Raw genomic sequence first — 18773 nt, forward strand, 5'->3', positions numbered from 1 at the left:
AAAAAAAGAACAAGTATTTTCCTAGACAACAGCCAAGAAATGACTGCATGCAGGTCTCAATCAAACAACGAGGTCTATTGGAACAAGATTAGAATCTCATTTATCTAGGAACTGTGTCTAGATCAGGGTTAGCCTGAATAGAAAGATAAATACACTTCATCTGGTGATCAAGATCTACCTTATATCACAGAACTTGAGCACACATTATTTAGTGAGTCACTTGCAAAAAATAATTCAGCTTTATTTTGAATTCTAACAGGTTTTCTGCTCTTAGTACTTCTCATGAGTTTGCTAAAAATTCGTTCTCAAAGCAATATACAATTTTCGATACTTCAGAAAATTATAATGAAGTTTTGGATGTAAATTATTTTAAATATATTATATACATTTAGATATATAAAAATAATATATATAATCATTTTCTCTGTATTAGATGATAAAAAGACAATTTGACAAGCTGCTTGATGTTATTTCTTTCTCTTCTACATTATAACTGCTTTAAAATATTAAGCATTAAAATGTCTCTGTACTCTACAGATTTTATCTAAGAATACATTCTCTATGATGTTTGCTGCCACACGCATGATACAGGTCAAAGATCTGCATTGTGTTTCAAGCATAACTTCCACATTGAATTATGTAGAGTATCTTCCATTTATTTACTAAAATGCCACAATTTAATCACAGGTCAGTGAAGAATAGAAACTTCTCGTTGGAAATCAAATACCTTGGAAAAAGTATGTCTGCATCCTGACTGACGTATAATGGGAAAATCAGAAGCAGGTAATTCTTATAATTTTATATTTTCCAGTTGTATGGTAATGCACTCTGTATGAAATGTCACCCAATGCTACAGGGCATAAACAGCAGAGAACAAGAGGAATGGGTAATTTAAAATGAAAATCTGTGCTTTTGGCTTCTTGATCTGAGTGTTAGAAGAGGTCTGGATAATTGCTCTTGCAAACAAGAGATTTTAAATCTTAACTAGATCAGAGGCATGGATTTGTCTTTGCAATGAATTTGTGATCCACATACTACTTTCTTGTTGCATTACTTTATTGTTAACAACTTGTACAACGTTTTATAAAAGCTATGAGATGCTAAGTTTCTGATATATTCTGATCTTCCTTCCCATGAACTCTGATACAAAAATAAGAAATGGGAAAAATAATGTATAATGGAAATAATAATTCTATCTAGGAAACATGAGGTTTACTTATTCTTCTAATAATTCTGTCAGAGAGGTATTGGATAAAAACAGAATAATACTAAATAATCTGTATTTTAATAAAACATGAAAAAGTGCACAAAAGTATATATTGCATGGGAACTTATAAAGAGGTGACCATATCAGGCTTCACTAGTCTGATGTGATCTGATCTTTATTTATAACAAAAATTACATTAATTGTTCAATAGCTACTATCAATTAATGCTAAAGGAAACAAATATTGGGGATAACAAGCAAGATGATTATAAATATAAAACAACTGCAAAATTGACATGGAAAAAAAATCAACGCAGACAAAGAAGGTTCTCTTTCACTTAAATCTATTTTTCTATCAAAAAATATCATATACATAATTTGCAATATGTTTACTCAAGTAGGCATCAGGAATTTGATCAGATTAGCAGATCCTCCCCTCATTGTTTGCCTAAGATCCTACATACATTCATGTGGTCTATCTTTTCCAATGTCTAAGTCAGGAAAAAGGTTTCTGCTGCACTAGGTGTGTGACAAAATCTTTCTTTTATGATTATAAAATAAGCAGTGTCGTCTTCTGTTCCAGCTACCCCTCTCCCGTTTCCTATCAGTGGAGCAGCAGTTTAAAAATCAGCATATCATCTGAGATGAGAGCTGGAAACAGGACCAAAATAGTCAAGAGGGACTCTTCCCCTTCTGCATCATTCAGGTCCTGATCTCAGGTTCTGCAAGACTGTGAGATGCTCAAGCAAAAGAAGAAGATGGAGAAACTATTTCTTCTCCCCTTTCCTGAGAAAAGGGAAATGTAGATATAAAAATATATTTTGGGGAATGAAGACTGCTAAACAGCAGTAGCCAAGATACTTCATAGCCTGTTTACAGTAAACACAGCAGCAAGATCTTTGCACAAAATTTGCAAGCAGTGGAAGAAAGGTTCCCAAAGCTGAAAGGCAGTATCCACCAAATCATAACCAGTAAAACAAATTGATTTCTCAAACAGTGAACAACTCATTGGATGTAATTATAGCGAATCTGAGTCCAGACTGAGAATGGACAGGAGAATCAAAGGCAGAAGCTTGCAAAGTCAAGAGGATCTTGAATCTCTGGTGGGAAAGGAAATGAAACATTTTTCTGCTTGTTAGTGTCTGGAGTATGTAAATGCACTGTGTAGCATTATTCATTTTTCTGTGGAATTCAAAACCTGTATAGCAGGATACAATCAATATACATATATGAATAAAATTAATTTTTTAGGGATAATCTGATTAAGGACATAAGGATTTTTTTATTATTAATATAAACTATTTACACATTTTGGAATCATAAATATTACTAGCTCGCTAACAACAAAGGAATTTAATGCATTAGAACAACCAAAGAACCATAGAATATCTTGAGATGGAAGGGATGTACAAGAATCATTGTAAAAGTAGGACAAGGGGAAATGGTTTTAAGTTGAGGAAGGGAAAATTTAGGTTGGATGTCAGAGGGAAGGCTGCCAAGAGGCCTCCCCTCATATCTGCTCTGAGCTGAGCAAACCAAGGAAACTAAGCTGCTCCTCATAAATATGTATCTTGATCTGCAGACCCTTCACCGTCTCCTTAGCTTTCTTTTGGACAGTTTCTAATAGTTTTATTACTTTCTTATGTTGTGGTATCCAAAACTGCACACAGTGCTTGAGATGAGGTCACACCAGTACAATAACTTCATTCTTCATTTGGAACATTTAATGGGTAGTTTCTATAGTAGGAATGGGAAAATGCTTAGTATTTATGGAAAAGAGCAAAAGATTCTAGTTTCCCAGTAATTACTACTCCATTTATGCATGAAAATGTATATAAAGTTCTCAGAATATGACCCTTTCTCTTTTTCTGAAGTGCCTAAATTGTCAGTATGACAAGACACAAGCATATTTGTATTTATCCATGTTTGTCATTGGTTTCAAAAAGGACTGATGCCTAAACTTTCCAATGAAATAACTTTACACTTACACCACTTCCACTGCTTTGAATATCATATGTATTCATCAGATACAGAGGAGTGTAACCATCTACTTATGTGATTCCTAAAATTTTATTCTTTACAATTGCTTACAACGTCAGCAGCTCAAAACTACGCGATCAAGAACTGCAAGTAAAAAATGTAATAGAACAAATAAAAGGGAAAGTAAGTAATCTTTCTAGTAATAAGACCTTTCCTGGCTATTTTATGACTTATTCTAAAAGCTTAAATTAAAAAAGGAGTTGCCTCCAAGGTCAGATAATTTTTAGCTTTCATAAGTTGATTTACAGTGGGGAAAAAGACAAAAGTTATGGAAAACCACAAGGTATACATATAAAGAAAAAAATATTAGTTTTATTCCTTATCTTTGCTTTACTTAATTTACTATTTTTCATCTTAGTTATGTACAAACTTAAAATCTGTACACTCCTCTGAATGTTCCAAATTCACAGAGTCTAGCTTCCAGGCATATGGTTTTAAAGACAAGAGAACAAGAAAAAATAATAATAGCATTAACAGTGCTGAAATAATTTCTTTTCCTATATTTGTCCAAGGTAGTGTAAAATATTTTTATGTCAAATAGTTTGACAAACCCTTCTAGAATGACATGCACAATCCTCTATTGCAATGAAATTGCAATAAAAATTATATAAAATTATGATAAATGATAACTGAGGTTTTGAGAGAGGACTGACAACTGGACACATCCTTTCTATTTCTTTACTGGGATAGATATGTCATAATGAATTTCATTTCTGATAACTGCAGCATATCATAACTTTGATTCTTCATATTTTAATTCTTTGGTGGTTTTAAAGGAAAATTTATTTTTTTTTTTAGAGTGAGTGCAATGACAATATCAGCTTCTGCTTTAATCACCTTTCAAAAATTTCTGTTCAGTTCAAAGATATCTGTCACTTTCTGAGCACTGACAGTATGATGGACATTTTTTAGTTTTGGCATCATTATCATATGAAAGATGATACACAGAAGAAGATTCCACAGGTTATTTTATATTCCCAGTAACACCTGCACATTTCACTCTATTGAAATTACATGAGCACATACCCTCCTTCTTCCTAAAAAAAGGTGCCATATGTCAGTAGTCATAGAAGGAACAAATTATTTTTAAAGTGTATTTTGTAATTAGTAGCGTAATATATACACACTGAGCAAATCTGTTAAGAGAACACCACTTACAGAGTCATCATACAGAGGAGAAAGTAGTACATATTATCAATTCCAGATAAATAGATTTATTGCAACATTTCGAGAAAATAATAGTAACTGATGTTCATGCCAAAGACTTTGTTCAAGAAACAAGATGAATTCATCAAAAGCTACTCTTTGTGGTAAATAATTTATAAAATAAACATTAGATATCTATTGTGTTTTTTTATCCAGAGCAGCAAAAAATAAATGCCCCTATAGTCCAACATTTTTTTGACTACTTTGTGGAATACATCAGTTACAAGTTTTAAAATGCTTGACTTTTCCTAGTCAATACATGCTAAAGCTCATGCAGCAACAAATACACGACTAAAAGAAAGAGCAAGCACAGGTTGTGTGCTTTTGAAGATGCATCATTTTCAGTATGTGTCTCACAGCACCTAATGAAGTTCATGACTTCTTTAAAAAGATGAAAGTATTGTTCACCTTACCCTGAGTGACCTCTGCTGGTAAAAATAATTTACAGACATGTACACATTAAAACTCAGCCAGAAGCACATTAACCATATAATGTTACAGTGCATACATGCACGCATACAGAAGCACAATCACATTAATCTTCCTTTATATCAGCTTGATTACACAGATATATCTATGTGTTTAGATGGTTGTGTACAAGCAACAGTAAATTTTTGTTCTGAGACACTAAGTTTATCTTTGTCTCTGAGTCTTTTAAATGACTATGCTAGGTAGAGATATATGAACTATAAGCTTGAAGATCACAACTAAATCATATTTTTTTGCAGAGTTGTTTTCATGATAAAAATATTCCCAAATTTCTTGAACTAAAATGGCAAGAAAGCACAACAAAATATTACTTAAGAATAGGTTCCCAAAGAGCTACCATTTTCAGCATCTACCTATAAATATTTCTGAAACAGCATGGTTACAAAGATGATTTTTACAAAGATGGGAACCAAGTGATTTCTCTTGTTCTTGATATTATAAACAACATCTAAACTCTGAAGTATTCACAGAAGTGTCACAGTTGATGCACTTTAAAGAGTTTCAACCAAGAAAATTATTACAATTCATGACTGCTGATCACTGCAATGTTCTATCTTATTTAACAATGTCCATGGAAAGAAGAAACATATTAGGGCTCTGCTTCAGCAAATAGTGAAATCTATTTATATGCAAATAAGATATCTGTTATTATACTAATAACAGAAGAAGAAACATCAGCATAAAGGAAGAAATAAATTATCACTAGAAACCCTAAATGAAATCTATTTCAAAACATAACATTTTACAAGAGCCCTCACTCATGTAATATTTGTTCAAGCCTAGAAGGGAATTGGTGAGTTCTGCACGTAGAGTAGAAATGATACTACATTATTTCCCATGACAGTTTGTAATATAAAATGTATTAATCCTTCCTTAGGAAAAAACTTGATAATTATAAATATACTTTTCCCCATTAAGAGTTGTATTCTAATGGCACAACAAAATTACATGCTAACTTTCCTACTAACAATTTTAAATTATTCCCATTTGTTGCTAAATTACGAACACAAAAATTTGAAAAAAAAAACCGAGAATGTACATTTTTATTCTAAAAATACAATTCTTCAATATTTCAAACAATAAGACCTCAGAGAAAACTTGTTTTCATGGCTGAGAATTTGAAACCAGATCCAGAGCCTGTTTTTTGTTAAAAAAAAAAACAAACATTTATTGCTTATGTCAATAGCGTAAAACCTGTTTCACTCAAATAAAAATGCTAGATAACTCAGTTGAAACATATAGTAAACTACGCAAAGAAAAGCAACAATTTGTTTTAATGTCAAAAACACACATTCAGTGCTTTAAATGGGCTAGCTCAAGTGTCAGAATTCTAACTGCTTGTTCTTAGTCCTCCAAGTACATGACTATTTTCGTTCCCAGTTCTTCCCATGTAAACTATACATGTACAACGTGCAAGTAGTTTGCATCACAATGCTATGATACCTTCAGAAAGACAAATGAAAGTATTTTTTTATTCCACATTTCCAGACAACGATCCAAAAACCTATTGCCTAAATACATCATTAAAAAAAATAAATAAATAAATAAAACCACCATCCTTCTCCTGTAGAATCCTGTTGAGTACCTGTAGAACTTCATTTGATATAAAATTCTCCACCTTTCTATTTGAGCCCCAATTCAAAGCGACAAAAATACCCCTGTGCACTGTAACCAATGTAGAAGATTACTGCACCTGAGATGGAAGTAAATAGGATGTTAGTACTTTCTTGACTTGAAACCTAATTGAAGCACACTAAAATAAGTAGCATGTGGGTAATCTGTAACATGGCTAGTTGGTAAGTAGCAACAACATACATGTAGTTTCTAATACAGCCAAGCTTACATATATAAACATGTAATTGCATGCAGTCAAACAGAGAACGGAGGCATAACTGTAAACCAGGAAATAGGAAAAGGTGCAAGCAATAAAGTCTGCAAAAATAAAAGGATGAAAAACAAGAAGGAAATACTTGTGAAGAGGTCAGAAGAGTTCATATTCCAAAAAACAAGATGCACTGCCAGGAGCAGATCAAGTCCTCTCTCTTTTCTTTTGAGAATGAGATAAGGAGCATGGAACAGCAAAGATGAGCATTAAAAATTGAAAAGGGTCACACTTTGGCTTCAGCTTTCCTAACTAAGGAGGGCTGGAGCCTAGCCCTGCAGTAACTGAATCCTGTGAGGACCAGGACCTCCAGCACTAATGACTTGATACCCACTCCATGCAGTTCTATGCCCCAGCTAATGTGGGATATGATCATTAAGGACCATCTGTTTGAATACTTAGTGATAGTGATTGATAATGAGTCAGACTAAACCATTAGCACAAAGTGTGTTGCTAATGAACAGCAGACCAGCAAAGCGGTGCTCTGAAGTATGAAACTGGCCTAGATTATCTGTCTTCTACACATTCCCTCTTCAGCAAACTCTAATCCCCAAGTTTATATACTTGTTTATTTGCAACAGTGCACTTACCTATGAAAAATGATACCTATCAAATGAGTCTGAAATTACTGACCACACAGCCACTAAAAGATACGAATGTCAATATAATTTCTGTGAAACCACAAAAAATGTTTTTTTAATGTAAGTAACACATCAAGAAAATCTTTGTTTATCAATTTCATCATATATTTCTCTCTTTATTTTAATCTCTCACTTCTTAAGTAAAATTGAATGTCCAACAAATGTATTATATGGACTCTGAGCTGCTACTGGACCTTGCTGAACTAGCAGTTCTAGATATAATCTCATCCTGAGTTACAGATTAGCTCTAAAAAATGTACAGTACCTACTGTAGATTAAGGAGTTCAAGAAATATGGTTTCACTGTCAAGTCTTATAATTTATAGGTTCATAGAAATATCTCAAAAATTGGGCTTTTGCCAATACTGCTTTCAGACAAATTTTCAACTGTTCCTCCCTCTGTTTCCAGTTCCATAATATCAAAAGAAGAATAAAAAGAACAAGAGAACAAGAAAAAAATCTTAATGGGTCTAATAAATCAAAATCACATCAGTAAAAAGCAATTACAGCACATTTAACTTCATATCACTTGAGTCAATCTTTAAAATTATGTGTTAATTTCCTTGCAAGTAATATTAAAAAAAAACAACCCTGAAGGTTTCCCCCAGTGTACCACTTTTTTGACCTTTTCATTGATCAAATTATCCCATATTCCCTCAAAACCTTTTGACTACAGTGACTCCATTAGAAAGGCCATAGCTATTTAACTTGCTGCTGTTGAAATCTGCCAACAGCAGCATTCATAACACTACTTAAAGGACATATTTCACAGAGATCAGGTTCTCTTTGTGTCTGGAATTAACATTAAACATCTCAGTTGCTTGGAACATACAAGCAGCTCAATACCAAGTACTTTGTCAATGTGAAGATCTGTGTATAAGTCAACAAATAAATAAAGCCATTCTGCACATATTTCTGTTCCTCTGCGTAGGAAGAATGAATCCTACTCGAGAATCACATTAGTTTATGTCAGAATTACTCCTTTATATTTTAGCATGTGATGTAAATCGGTATGTTAAAATGTCTATTTCGGTTTTTTTTTTTTCAAAACAAAACAACAACAACAAGAAACTAGATGACACAGAACCACTGATGTTAATAGATGCAAATCCAGTGAAAAAATTAAACTATAAACACTTCAGTTCTGTTTCCTGGATAAGATAAAAAAACTCTCAAATTTGACATGCAGAAAACCGTATAACCCACATAAGGTTATAAAGCAGGAAAGTAGGTCTGTTTATTACAGCGCCAGGTACAAGGGGGATATCTCCTCCTAACTCACACACCATAACACCTTTTGGTTGATTATTTATCATGCAAAATCATAAATATACATAGGATGACACAAGGTGGGTTGAGTTTGCTTGAACAGTTCCAAAAACTCATCATAATATTCCAATTAGTTTGGGGAAATCATTGTAAGATGTCTGCACTCATGCATGTTGTTCTCTGGTAGATGTGGGCAGGGATCTTCCCTGAATCTTCCTCAAAAAGGCTTCCTAAAGTACTTTTTACCTTAATAAATCACTAACTACAGAGTCAGTACTAACCAGCTATGTTTCTGTTCTTTGTTTCAAAATATCCCTGTGCTCCTTCCATTGGTTAGTGGGTCTGTCTTGCAAGACAGGAATGTGTGTCCTAGCAACATTACTGTACAAGAATTACATTTCAAACTAAAAATAAATGATGAACATACACCAACATATGCATGCCTGGTTCTATTATTATTAGATTTTTTATAAAGGTAAAGTAATCTACAAGTATTATGCACTATTTGTATGCTTATGCTTTCTTTTCTGGAAGAGTACATATAGATTAATCAATCAAATTAAAACTAATTGTATCACTGTGCTGACAAGCAATGATTTCAAATATACAGAAGCATGTAAAAGTCAATTAATGTTCTGAACCAAATCACTTGAATCTTCAAAGACAAGAAGAATCAGGAAAGAAAATCTGTGTTGACTTCAGTTATACAATGTAAAGAAAGATGTTGTATCTGTACTAGACTAACTTGTAACATTTTCTTTATTATCTCTAAGTTTACAATTTCGTCTAGCAGACAACATTGACAAAAAGTCTTCCCTTGCTTAAAACTTACTCCACTACAATTAAAACAACAGCAAAGCATGGAGTATACTGAAATTTCTCATTTGGTATTTGAACCATGAAACAAGTAGTAAAACAAAGCAACAAAGTTGTTATGCTGGATTTGTTAGCTTCCTAGAGTACTTGTCTGAAGCCCTCTGCCAACCTAACCTAGTTCCAAACATTTTGTGATTTCTGGAGACAAGAGAAGAAGGAGAAAATGGGAAAAACAAAAACAAAAAAAAAAAAACTAGAAATTATATTCATCTAGCTGATTCTAGGAGCGAGAAACTGAGAGAAGAAATCCATACTAATAACAAATTCACAGCTAGCAACTGCAACATTATAGAAATGCTACAACTTAACCAACATTGGTATTACTCAGTATCAGCCATTCAGTAACAAAAAATATGACAGTGACAATATCTATCTTAACAGCAATATGACTGCATGAGAAATATCACTACTTCATAAATAGAACAATTCAGCACATGAAGATACCACTTCAATTTCTGAATATGAGATTAATCGAAGTACCACTATCCAAAAACATATCAACCAACAAAAAAAAAATCCACCATGAAAAAGACTCATCCAAAATTATATTAGCAAGGCTAATTAGCTACTCTCTAGTAGATCCTACTCGGAGCTACAAAGGAGAAATGACTACCTAATTAATTAAATTCTTGATCAGAATTAAATAATTCCTTTACCAACTCCAAGGAAAAAAAAAAAACACAATAGTCCTTTTTCTCCTACCCCTCCCACCTGAAAAATGTTTATACTGTATCCAGGCCAAGGAAAACAAGAATCCTGGCAAGGCCAAAGATGTCTAGTTGTGGGGAAACCTTTAAGGAATTATTAGATCATCAAAACCACCCTTAAAACCATCCTCTCATAACGTAAAAAGCAAATTTTCTGCAAAATAACCAGTTTCTCCTAAAAATTACACAATATAACCCCTCTTTCTTCCCTTCAGGGTAGCAGGAATGTATTCAATCTGAGGGCAAGCCCATCATGGTGCTTCACGGCTTACCAAAGGTACTTATCAGAGTAAAATGGAATGTTTAGAATCTGCTAAACACACAAAAATCTTTAAGAAAAAACAAACACACATTTAATAACTGGCACTGAGATGATCCCAAAATGTACTTTCCCTAGGAGATGCATTGAAGAAAAAATTTAAAATAACTGCAACACTAAGTCTTCGATAAACCTATCGGACAGAAATATTTTCATCACTTGCACTGGAAGCCAATTTCCACTATGAACTGAGTAAGCATTATACACCTATTAACCTAATTGTGAAACATGCCTACACAAGCAAAATTTTCCTAGACACTGAGATGACAAAATAAAGTGTCTACTGTCAACATAGAAATTCTGATAAACAGAAACTTACAAATACATCTTACAGAAGTAGCCACCATCCAGTCAGTCCCAAACAAACTTGAAACAGATGCTCCCCACATTTCTTCATAAAAAGAATGTGAGAACCAGAATGGAGTTTGGTTCAAGATATTTATCCCAGATTATTAAAAAAAAAAAAAAAAAAAGTTTACAAATAAAATAGAAATAATTTTCTTTAATGAAAATTAAAAAAAAAAAGAAAAAAGAAAAAAAGGAAAGGAAAAAAATAGAATTTAAGTAATCCCAGTTGTCACTGCATTAGGAAGATATTTTTACAATAAATCATTAAACAATTATGATCTACACTGGCATAAAAAAATTACATTGGAACAATGTATCTTGAACTTCAAATATTCCCAAGCTTAACCAAATGCATAATTAGATGCAAATTCACTAAGGTCTAGGAAACACCAACTGGCTTGATTGAGGGGGTGACAAAAATCTGCTAATGTATTTGCAAATGGCCATGATAAACACTTCCCAAAATAGAATAGCCATCTTTCCAAGGTCTTGCATTTCTTTAAATGTAGTACACTTTATCCAGTGATAAACCAGAACTAAACAAATACTTTCTACACACCAGAATGAATCAACTCAAGTAATGAATAAAACGTTAAAACATCCAGTAACATGAGAGTATGTTTTTTATAGACCAGTCACTTCCTTAATCTCTCAGTCCTAATGCAAAAAAGATTAAAATTTCTTCCAGAAACTTAAATTAGAAACAGAAAATTTTAGCTCTATTAGATAACAAACATCTTAGAGCCAGCAAAGGGATTGCTTTCATGAAGCTACTCAATCTTCCTCATCTATCAACTTCATCTACTTTGTCTCCTTTCTCCCAATAAATAACCATCTTTTCCTTCTTTCTATCCCTTCTGCTTATCAACATTCTCTCATCTCCTTGGTCAACAGTTGCCTTTTCTTTGAGATGTTTTGAAGCACAGACAATTGCAGCTGAAGCAATTGTTTGCACATTGTATTCTCCTTTGAAATTTGCTTGCTTATATGAGACCTGAAGAAGGGCCTGTATACTGCCAAATTTTCCTGTTTCCTTCTACAGTCATTCTCTTACACTAACAAGTATCTGTCAGAAAAATAGAATATCCATCAACTTAAAATACAGTTTTTTTCAACCCCTGTGACAAGACTTAAATCTTGAAAGTGAAAAAGAAGTTTAAAAGGAAGATAAGGAGCAAAGAAAGGAGAAAGGGGACAGGTGTTGAGAGACTACAGTTTTTTTGTTGTTTTTGTTGTTGTTGTTTGTTTGTTTGTGTTGTTGTTGTTGTTTGTTTTTCTTTGAAGGAATGATGAAGGTCCCTGTCCTTTAATTCAGATTGGAAACCACCACAGGGAAATACACAAACAAGTCTCCATATGGTAGTAAACTGAAACGTAACTACACCTACTTGTACAATTTGTAATTGGGGATTAGGAGAAAAACCAATGCCACTACAAAATGTTTGGTTTAACCCCCAGCCAATTATTTCTAAAGATTACAAAAAAGATCAAAAGTAATCTTTATCTCCTATTCTCGGTGCAGAGGCCAAAGCTTGATGCAGTTTTGCTGTGTGTTCTCTTAGACGCTCATTTTGACCAAATGAAAACTCAGCTTCATATCTTCAGTGAAAAAAAATGGCTATAAGCTATTCTTAGAATAATGAGCAGCATGGCACATTTGTGATTTAAAAAAAAAAAATTAAAATCAGTTTCTATTTATAGACCAGGGTGATTTTTAAGTCTGCACAACTTTCCCTTATATAGGTTTCTTTATCATAGTAATCCTGAGTAACTTGCTTACTCAAACTCACATACTCTGATTTCCTCAAATTTGAGCCTAGGCAGGAAGAACTATCTTCAAACATGAGGATGCTTTTCTTCCCAGTTTGCTTCTACTTGCTTGTTTCTGACAAGCTCATTTTACTTGCAAGTTCTAAATAATTTTCTTAGTGGAAAAAGCAATGAAAATACATTTTTTCCTCAGGGCAAAATATCTGGTCACAGTTTTATGATTTTAATGGGATTGCTATCTGAAAACAGAAGAAAATGAAAAACTATGAGAAAAAACTCTGCCTTTTATGAGGAAATAAAAACTAAAGACTTCACTTTTGTTCATGAGTGCAAAATTGACACTGCATGGATCTTAACTATCCAATAAAAAACACAGAATCATAGAATCACCAAGGCTGGAAAAGACCCCCAAGTGAAAAAGAAATGAACACACTTAAACACTACATCTTTTTTAAACTTCCAAAATACTAGCAATCTTCAATAAACTAAAACAACATTCACAATGTGCCCAGAAAGGTAAAAATATGTTGCATATTTATAATCCATACTTCAGGAAGCCCACATCCTTTTGAAAATTAAAAAATTTTCTTGAATGTGTTTGTTCAAATTACCCACACTATTAGATTATCAGTCCAAAAGTGAATAAGATAAAGATTTTCAGCATGATTATAACGTGGAACCTAGTGCTACTGAATATGTTATTCTTAAAATATAGAATTCTAGAATGATTTACATGAATAAAATTTTAAACCATCACTAGTAACTACATCATACACAGCACTGATGTGATGCATACGTTGATACTAAGTGCTGAGTTATTTCTATCATGTGCCTTTGTAGTTATGGTTGAAGACTGAGTTAGTTCTTCTCAATCTCTGTTCTGCTGAAGCTTGATTTCAACATGTGTACCACACTGGTAAAATTATTTTGTTTGTGGATAAACAGCTCAAACACTGTTGGAGGATTCCACTATTCTGTGGAGAGTGCATCCCTGGATGTGTTCAAGACCAGGCTGGATGGAGCCCTGGACAACTGGTCTAGTAGAACTGGAGGTTGGTGGCCCTGCCTGTGGCAGGAGGGTAGAAACTTTATGATCCTGGGGTTCCTTCCAACTCAAGTCATTCTATCATTCTAACATTTCAGAAATTATTCAGTTATTTCAACTTACAAAGTCATTTAGGCCAAATGTTATTCTTACACTGTTATTTTTTTCTCAAATTACAGTCATCTTGTCAGACCTCTTTGACTAATAACTCTCCATTCTAGTTAAACAATTACATTTATTTAATAACGTCTTTGGTATCAGCATGCATAATGCTGTAATGTGATATAAAATGCAGCAATTACAGCATAGTAGCAAAGCCCTAGGCTGCAGCAAGTGAGGATATGCTCAAATATGTTTCTGTGCCCACAGCTGCCAAAGAAAAGAATTTGCTTATTTTTGGAAGGCCTCAGGTACACAAGGATATCCAGCAAGATACCCTTACCTCCACTGCCAAGCCTTAAATGAAGTCTAGAAAGGGGTGGATCCTAGCTCCGCCCCTTTTGGTCAATCAGGTGTATTGCATGCACATGAGCTCCCCTGGGTTGACCCTGCCTTCCCCACCAGATGCTTAATCACTGGTTCAGACCATGACTTAGTGTTTCCACTACAGCATGTATAGACCCAATCACACAGGTTCACTAAAAATATCCTTAAAAACATCCTTCTTGCAACTCACACTAACACTTTTTGATCCAAATATCATTTTCAATAAGAGCTAGACAGATTGGAGAGTTGGGCAGGGGGGAGTTTGATGAGGTTTAACAACAGCAATTGTAGAGTCCAGCACCTGAGAAGGAATAACCATATGCATCAGTACAGGTCAGAGGATGACCTGCTGGGGAGGAGCCCTGCAGAAAAGTATCTGGGTGTTCTGATGGACAACACGTTGGCCATGAGCCAGCAGTGTGCCCATCTGACCAAGAAGACCAGTGCTATCCTGGGATGCATTAAAAAGAATGTGGCCAGCAGGTCAAGAGAAGCGATCCTCCTCCTCTACTCTGCCCTGGTGAGGCCACATTTAGAATACCAAACCCAGTTCTGGGTGCTCTGGTACAAAAAGAGAAAGGGATCTCCTAGAAGGAGTCCAGCAGAGGGTCACAAAGATGATAAAGAGCCTGGAGCTTCTTCTATACGAGGAAAGGTTGAATAAATTAGACCTATTTAGCCTGGTGAAAAGACAACTGAGGAATGATCTGGTTAATGTTTATAAATATTTGAAGGGAGATAAGAGGCAAATGGATGAAGCCAGTCTCTTCTTGGTGGTGCATAGTGCTAGGGCAAGGAGTGAGCAATGGCCTAAAACTTGAACATAAGAAGATCCATATGAACATGCAGAAGAACTTCTTTACAGTAAGGGTGATAGAGCACTGAAACAGGTTGCCCAGAGGGGTTGTGGAGTCTCCTTCCATGGAGATATCCATGACCCATCTGGAAGGCTACCTGTGTTTATGTAAAGTACTTGCTTTAGCAGCGGGGTTGAACTTAATGATCTCTTGAGGTCCCTTCCAACCCCTGCAAATATTTAAACTATATCATAATAACTGACAGTCCTATGTACACTTCTTCCTCTGATCTACCCTTGAAAATAGATCTTCCTATAAAAAGTCCTTGCATCCTTGCTGGAATATCTCCTCTCTGAAATATCACCTACTAATTTGCAAACCAATTGACAATCAATATGCAAAACATGCTCAATATTTCATACTCAAGCCTTCAAAATGAAGTCTACTGCACATAAACACAGAAAAAAAAAATCATTCCTTGCACAAGTTCTTATGTTCCAAAATAAAACAAATTCCAAATTTTTTTTAAAATATGTACACATTAAACAATGCTTTTCAAGACAAATATTGAGAAAGGTAGACAAATCCACTCAAAGTCAATATCTTAGAAGATGATCATGTAAACTTCTTCCATCAAACAAAATTTGGCTGTTCTACAGAGAAATATTTCACATTTCTCTTTTAGATAAGCAGGAACAAGCATCTTCTGAAGGAAATCAGTAACTCCACTAAATGAACATATCAGCTTACATATCTGAAAAGCAAAGTTACCAAATTTCACACAGAATACACTGTTAATAACTGAATTGCATACGTTACACTCAACAAGTGTTATTTTTTACTTACTAGTAGTGCACACATTGTGCATCATTTTGCACATACATTGAAGATAAATTTTCTTTCCACTTGATTAGCCTAATTTATTAAGAAAAATCAGTAAAAACATACTTCAGAAAAAGTATGCCAAAAACTTTATTCTGTTGGGATATTTCATAACTGCCTGATTGGAAGCCATTCACTGATGTAAATTCCTTTCAAAATTAAATACAGAATTATCCTTCTTAGATGATCTAAGCTTTATTTTTCACCTTCACTCTTCTGGGAAAAAAAAACAAAAAACTTTAATTACTTAATTGATAGCATATCTATCTATCATCAATCTTGTTAGAGAAAATAACAGAGCTCTTTTTTTGGGAGGGAAATTGTGCTTTTTTTTCCTACTATTTCATATAATCAGCTATGTCTACTTCACTAAAGAAGCAACAATAATATTTTTGATGAATAGTTCTTTTTATTTCTTATTATTGCAACCCACAAAATTGAAAATATATCAGAAGTCTTCTATAAGTCTTCATTTGTGAAGTCAGAAAATTTTTTCCTAATTCATTTTGCCTTTTGTTCCCCTCTGTTCCCACAAAGTAAAAGTTTCTTCAAAATATGCTTTTGTAAACATACAGTCATGCTTTTCAAGAGTTTAGAGACTGTTCTGAGCTTCATGATGTTAGATGAAAAAATATTTTTCAGGAGAGGAAATGGAGAAGCATTAGAAAGTTTAGTAGAATTTTATGAATGCTTATCTAATGAAAAAATAAGAAACAAAAAATTTTTTTTAAAAAGTATCTTCCTTTCAGTGAAGAAAAAATTGTGTACTATTTTAAGGTAGAATACAAAAATATAGTAAGGATATCTAATATTCCAATTGATTACTAAATAAAAATACTCATGTTTTGTTGTGAAACAGAAGGTTTTGTGATTTCTTAACTAAATTCAATCATAAGAAATTACAGGTAAAAACATAAAATGTGGGGGCATGGCAGTAGTTGATAAAGGTGATCTGTGAATAAATGCTATGGCTTTAAGGAAAAAAATACTCAAAGTTTTGTATATAGACTAGACAAGACTAAAAGAAGATTTCTTATCTCATCATGTACTTTTTTAATCTGTCTTCTATTTTACATCAGCAACTATTTAGCATTCCGTGGCTACTCATGTGAAATAAAAGATGACAAGAAGTAACTAAAAAATATGTTAATTAACAGTCATTTAGGTCTTGACTGTTAAAATGATAAAATGTGTTTGAAACCTCTGGAGAAATTACAACACAAATGGTTTACATGTGGCTGAATGCAGAAGGAGACCAAGAAAACATTCCATGGTGTGAAAAGAAATCATTAACGTAGGGCTGGGAAGGGAATTTGAGGCAACAATCTGACTTGTATCTGATGTTGCTGGCTTGTTTCCAGCAACTGTTTGCTCTCCTATAGTCAAATTAGCCTAAAAAACATGGGCCTGAGTCATAGTCACACATCATATTCTGTGTAAGATTTTGTACAGATTACTATATATGATAAACTATGTTTACGCCAGAAAAATCAGCAGAACACTTGAAGAATGAAATTGATTCAGTTGTGTGTTAGGTTAGAGTTTAGGATGGGAAGTAATTAATTTTAAAAGTTGCTTATACAGAATAAAAATTAGTCAATTCTGAAACTGCAAATTTTCCAAGGTACGGATATGCGCAACAGATTTCCATAGTATCCAATACAGGGCAAGAGATACATGTAAAAGAAACAGACTATGAGTGAGATAAACATTATAGCCCTCGCAGAGCACTTATTTGGAAGCAACTGCTTTGCAAATACTACATCCTCGTAGATTTTTAATACTGAATTTCAATATACTTACAAAGAAAGGAGAAAAAGTAAGTAAAAAAAAAAAGACAAAAGGATGAAACACTAAACGGGTACCAACACACTTGCTAATAGGTGACCGATGTTGTTAAAAAAAATAATAATAATAATTAAAAAAAGAAAAAGAAAAAAAAGAAGAAATATGAGGGAAAAAAAGAAAGTGTACTCAGTGAGTTTGAAGATGCACGGTTCTGCCCAGATAATATTTACCATTTGCAAGATGTTAAGTTTCAAGACAAGCAATTTAAAAAGAATATTAGCTCTACTGAAGGCCAGGTTACATTTCCTACAATTTATCCTTTTTTTCCTACAATGAAAAAGTGAAATCAATTACAGAAATTTATTAGAATTTTTTTCATCAATGAAATTTAATCTTGAGACGGACAATGAAATCCCCAATGAATCAAAGAAGAAGAAATCCTGTGATCATCCAGCCACACAGCCACTTCAACACCTCTTTCCACAAAACTCAATAACACATGACTACACCCAAAGAGAATTAAATGATCACATCAATTTTCTGTATTCTTGGAAATGAAGTAAAATCCCACCGTCAAGGACCGACCTTAAAATTTAAGTGACATATTGGATAGCATGTTTTAATGTTATGTTTTCAAGGAACAAAATCCATAATTATTTTCATTAAGCACTAAAACAGCAATAAATATTACATGGAGAAGAAAGGTAAAAAAGCCAACATTAACAATATCATCCTTATACACAATGCCTTCCAGAATAAGGTATGAGTTTGTCTGGGTCTCTTTGAGTCAGAGATTATTTCTGCCAGGATGTCAGATTCTGTGTTGCAAAAACATTTTTCTCTAATCTTTCACCATTGTACAACTAGTTCAATTACAATTTGCTTCAGAATAAAATTATACACAAGCAGTGTCTCTGAGATATTTATTTAATAAAACTATGATAGTAAAAGTACTCACAGCAATATTTAGGAGTATGACAATTCCTTCTCAAACTACTTTTTCCTAAATCACGCAGAGATTAA

The 18773-nt window shown here is 33.5% G+C and overlaps 1 long non-coding RNA gene across 1 annotated transcript in view; it reads right to left on the reverse strand.

Annotated features, from left to right (window-relative positions):
* The window catches only part of LOC104910725, a 191578-nt gene that overhangs the window by 82851 nt on the left and 89954 nt on the right, over positions 1–18773 (reverse strand). The gene's annotated exons all lie outside the window — the stretch shown is intronic.

Source organism: Meleagris gallopavo, chromosome 4 (assembly GCF_000146605.3).
Source record: "Meleagris gallopavo isolate NT-WF06-2002-E0010 breed Aviagen turkey brand Nicholas breeding stock chromosome 4, Turkey_5.1, whole genome shotgun sequence".
In the NCBI taxonomy this organism is placed as follows: Eukaryota; Metazoa; Chordata; class Aves; order Galliformes; family Phasianidae; genus Meleagris; species Meleagris gallopavo.